The sequence below is a fragment of the Notothenia rossii genome (assembly GCF_949606895.1).
Source record: "Notothenia rossii genome assembly, contig: scaffold_94, whole genome shotgun sequence".
NCBI classification, from domain to species: domain Eukaryota; kingdom Metazoa; phylum Chordata; class Actinopteri; order Perciformes; family Nototheniidae; genus Notothenia; species Notothenia rossii.
This window is the reverse complement of record NW_027639637.1, coordinates 90001-95526: the sequence shown is the minus strand read 5'-3', so window position 1 is coordinate 95526 and position 5526 is coordinate 90001. Positions and strand designations below refer to the sequence as shown.

The window sequence follows — 5526 nt, the reverse complement described above, 5'->3', positions numbered from 1 at the left end:
ATGGAGACAAATTAAATAAAGTGCAATCATGTTCTTGTCTTTCTTTCCACATTGAAGTCCTTAAAGCTGCCTGTAAACATGTTTTAAACTGTGCTAATAACGTTTATTATTATTATTATTATTTTTGTTGTAAAAGCCTGTGTTCTTCATAACTCCTCTTCTTTTAAATAATTTACACACAAGAGTCACAGCCACTTATTTAATAGGCATGCAAATATATATAGGACATAAAACAAATAAAACAGATACAATAGTGCAAGAGACAAAGGGAAATATGTAAAAAGTACAAAAGTAACAAAACACTGGAGTGCTCTCTCTGGAGTGAGGCACCAATGATCCTCTCAGCTTCACTTTGCGCATATTGCGTTAATTTACAATATGTATAGTACAAAAAACTGCAGTGCTTTGCATATTGTAGAGGATTGCCAAGTTAAAAACAGCAATGAGTATAATTCTTGATGAATCCAGTCTTATTTCTTAAAACTCATTATTGATGATAGCTTGTGCAACATAAATCATCAAGAGTAGTTTTCTGATAGTTAAATCACAAGCTGATGAGATCCTTGGACTTTTCTTGTTTTATAGCATAATGCTCCGAAGACTCATTCAAAGAGGGGGTTTCAGACTCAATCAAAATGGTCCCTGGGGCTTGAATATCTGAGGAACTCATCTTCTGTTCAACTTCATTGTTGTTTCTCCAATCAGGAGATTTAGTACGCCAAACTTTGAAGACATAGACAGTGACTGAGAGACAGAGTAGAAGTGCTGTAAGTGTCACTTCAGAACAAACAAATAGCAACAAAACAACCCTCACTATCAAAGTGGTACAAACTAACGAAAAGAGGCTGTAGGAAAACACAGCTAGAGGACAACAGTCAACGTAATACTAAGCCAATAATCAGAACAATACTAATAAAGACCACACGAGTTAACCACTGTTAACAGATTTGTCAACAAGTAAAGAGTAGCGAGGCGTCTGTTCAGACGCCCGGACTGGGGCAATAAGTCAGGCCGGGAATTATACACCCAGAGCTTGAAGATTAATCACGGGGTTTGTCGCAAAGCGGACAGGCGTCGTCACAACAACAGCTGGGGATTGTGGGTAGTGTAGTCTCTTTGGCGCTTTCAAAGTTGTTTCTCAGAATTGAAGGGGAAAAACACAAAAGCATTGCACACAATTTAAAGCTATCAATGTTGTTTAATTAACAAAGGTAATCTGGTGGTGTTGAGTTGATGAGTAGTGGAGATATCACTGTCAAATCAATCGACAGTAAGGAGAATACTTACTTCTGGGTGTACAAGTCTCCGTTATCCAATGGGAATGGACGCTCACATTGCCTTTAAGGGCAGCCGCCATAAACGGGTGCGATGCTTCCCTAAGCGTCAAATACCGCCGCCGATGGGAATACATTGCAATCAGTTGAAAGCTCTTTGCGTCACGGAGCCTAGGAGTGTCACAACTGGACGCCACGGGACCCTGACCAAGCGTCGCTCCTGGGCGCTTAGGGAGTGAGAGTGTGTTGGAATGAGCCTCATTCAGTCCGAGGTCACTGACTCCTGCTGTAACTGAAGTACAATTTGAGGGACTTCAGTTTCCATGTTATGTTTTTATACATGAATGTTCCACTACATTCAAAAGGGAAATAATGACATTTTACTCCACTACATTTATTTAACAGCGTTAGCAAAACACATCTCAATTAAACTAGTGGACTAACTCTTTAAGTCACAAGAGTCAATTATTTAAAAGTCAGAATTTTGTTTGTCACAAATATACATATAATTATACACACATAAAGGCACATAAATATCTAATAATAAAATAATAAAATTCAATAACATGCTTTAACCACCAGGTGTTGATATATTTATGATCCACGTCACGTTTTCAGTTTTGACGGCAGTTCTTCCTGTTTGTCTAGAAGTCTTCTCATCAAGGCTCTATAAATAGAGAACTACGGGAGATATGTAATATTTAATGCAGCCGAACCGTGTATTACAATGCCGTTATGTGATGACTTTCAAAGAGAAAAGCAAGCACACTCGGAATAAAATATTATTTAATTTTTTCGGATTTCACATCGCATGAACACCAAATCCCAGCATGCATTGCGGATAAACCATCGAATCATCGAGCTGAGGATCTTGCCTAGGTCTGTTTCCGGTATTTTTTATGACGGATGTATTTTGTTGTACACACATTCCTTCACATTTACATTTTAATTTACATTAAAGTATTTCGTGAGGCTTTCTAAAATGTTTTTAAATATAACTAGGGTTTTAGTTGAAGAGTTTGTAAATTAACATGAACCGAAGCTGTTGCCTGGCAACGCAATCGCACAACGTCACGTCCGTTAATTCCACATCCACACGCATGGATTATCATTGATTTAATACATGAATGTAGCCTTTGTTTCTGCTAAAACAGGTGTCGACCAGCTGGGGAAACAAGAAAATCGGCAAAATGGAGTGTGACTATTAAAAAATAAATCATTATTTTATTAATATTGACAATAACAACCGACCGTCGGGGTAGCATTTGCTTGGCATTTCCGGGTATATCTCCACTGGTTGGGCCATGTTAACAATAACGTGTAACTGTCACGTTTTAAGGGACGAAATCGTGAAATCTTCACGTCTCCCAGGATGGTAAATCGTCACATGTTCACATCTTGCCGTGATACCGGGTTGGCCACAATAATGTATCCTGATGTTATTGAGTTAAAATATCAATATTTTGGCTTTCGAAGATATAAATGCGATTAAATCAGCATATAGCCTATTTCTGCCAGGGGACGTCACCCCTCAAAATGTCCTGCCACCCTCTTGCCACTCCATGAATATGGGTGTTGAGAGATGTATCCATAGATTTAGTCCCTAATTTTGCACCAGATTGATGCATTTAACTTCAACATTTAAAAAAAAATCCTCCTGGGCAGCAGATTGGTCAGAACCAGCCCTGGTGTCATCCCCACAGCACCCCCCATTTGAAACATGTTCCCACGGCTATGAGCCTAAGAGCATGGCGCCAGTTAGCCAGTTGTGGTGAAGGCATCTGACTCACTTGAAACGAAATGTCTACATGCATAGCAGAAGATGGCATCTTTTTTACATGAATATTCCAGCCAATCTGTGTTTTGAAACCATGAGCTGCAAAGTGAGTGCCTCACCACTGTACAGGCGAGTTGGGTACTTTTTTAAATATACCTGGGCAGGCTCTGTTTTGCCGAGGTCCTCTGGCACTTGCAGGTCGCTGAGGGGTGTCGGTGTTTGGGGCAACAAACACGGCAGCAGCTGCTCCGCCTCCGTGGGCGAGGCGGGCAAAGCCGGCGAGTCGGGCGTTAGTGTCAACGACAGTGGCCGCGGGTAACGTAATGTCCCCATGATCTGAACTGTTATTACCTGCAGTAGATGCAGTGTTACTGCTGGCGATAAGGGCTGGTTGTTTTAGCCATGTTCTGATGTCTATTACTGACTGCTGTGTAAGCACCTTGCAGATGATGAACGTGCAGCGGCACAGGTCACGCGAACCTGACATAATAACGTTACTTACCGTTTAAATTGACCAAATAAATGCAGCAGACAATGTTATTTAACCACAATTACAATTTATTTTATTTCAACTATATTCTTCTTATTATTATTATTATTATTATTATTATTACAACTATTATTATTATTATTGTTATTATATATGTAATATTTTTCACTTTTCATTTATTTATTTTTTTTCACTTTTCATTTTCTAAATGAGGGTGCATAACGACTCAACTGAGGGTGCACTGCACCCTTATGCACCCCCGTAGAACCGGGCCTGGGTGCCTAATTTACAGAATGCTTAATCAAAATCATGTGTAGGCCTATAGACTGCATTTGAGGATTTATGAACAGACTTGCTTCATAATAGACTTCCTTAGACCTGATGCACATTAAAGCAGAAGTGACATCAACCTGCAGCAGGAACAGAAGAAACTCTTTTGGCTTGATGGTAAGAATGTACTACAATGGCTCAGGATAGGAAACACTAATCCCTCTATGAATGTCTCACACCACTATTTGCGGAGATAGCGTCTCATGGAAGATGTTTTAATGGAGCAAATTGAGTTGAGTAAAACTCTGGCCCAACTCCAATATAAACACTGTACCATATGTTTAAAGCCTACTGTCACTTGCTCATCCTCCCTTATCTTTCTTCAGTGTAACTGAAGCTGCAAGCAACTCGAACCGGTTGTCGTTTATTGTCCGCAAAAATAACACTTTCTATGTTTACAGGATATACAGCAGAAGCAACAGGGTAAACCGGGGGATTTGAAAAGAGGTTAACCAAATAGAGGAAGTTGGTATCCTTCTTATGGTCACTAAGTTAGTAGTTCATGTTTCTGGAAGATAGACAGAGTGTGTCCTTCCTGCTGTGTTTACTCTCTCCACATTAGAAGCTGTGTGACTGAGGCTGTCGGGGAGGAATTGGACATTTGGTCCAAAGTGTAAACAATCTTTACGCTTGCATAACCGAAATCTCTTTCATTTCACGAGGAACACTTACAAGGTTTTTCCAAAACATGTTTAATGTTTCCCAAGTGTTGTGTTGTAACCAGTAGGACACCCTTGATGTGAAGTCCTTTTGGTAGCACTTCATCTTTTGAAGACATTCTGTTTCTTACTTTTTCCCATCATGCATCAGGCCGTTGCAGCTGGGTTTCTGGTTTCCAAAGGTAAACATAATAGTTGTTCTACATGAGTTATTGATCTTGCTGATTAATTATAAGCAAATCTACTTATCTATAAGTAACACGTGTGTCAGCTGCAGGAGAAAGGAGAAAGACGTTTGGTTAATATGTGGCTCAATGTTCCTGAAAGCCAAAGTGAATAGCTGCTTGGGAATGGTTGTATTGATGAGTGCCTTTATGTTTGTGCATTCATTCATTTTTATTGTATTCATTTATTATTTATTATTTTGTCAGTTATTATAATCTGGTCTTGTCACCTGATGGTTTTTGTTCCTGTCTCATTCACTTATTGTTAATGTCTGTATTTGTGGATTTCACTGTTGGGTTAAGTAAAGATATTGTTTTAATATATATATATATATTTATGTGGCTCAATAAATAAACACTTTTAGTATTACCATACATAACATTGAAGCATTGTTTTATTCACAATGTGAAGTCGATCCAGAGAAACAGAGAACAGAGGATGGATGACTTTGTAGACAGAACTCTTACAGTGATCCATGTTTCCATAACCAGGGACAGTGCTCTCATTTATAACAAAGCTGCAAGGCTGGGAGACAAGCGCAGAGACGAGTATTAGAACATGTTGGCGCTTTTAAAGTTTAACTTTAAAATATCTTGTGTTAGAGAAGAATATACAGTAGGGAAAGTTCTACTTTCTTTTGGACTTTTTGATTTCAATAAAAATCTTCCCCAACAGTTTTTAGCCTGTTGCATTGCACTATAGTGTTGCATTGTGCACAGTACAATCATTTAGTTTGTATTATTGCTCTGTGACGTGTCTCCAATATCTGCA

The 5526-nt window shown here is 39.0% G+C and overlaps 1 protein-coding gene across 1 annotated transcript in view; it reads right to left on the bottom strand.

Annotated features, from left to right (window-relative positions):
- The window catches only part of LOC307027567 (uncharacterized protein), a 49911-nt gene that overhangs the window by 32578 nt on the left and 11807 nt on the right, over window positions 1–5526 (bottom strand). The window lies entirely within an intron of this gene.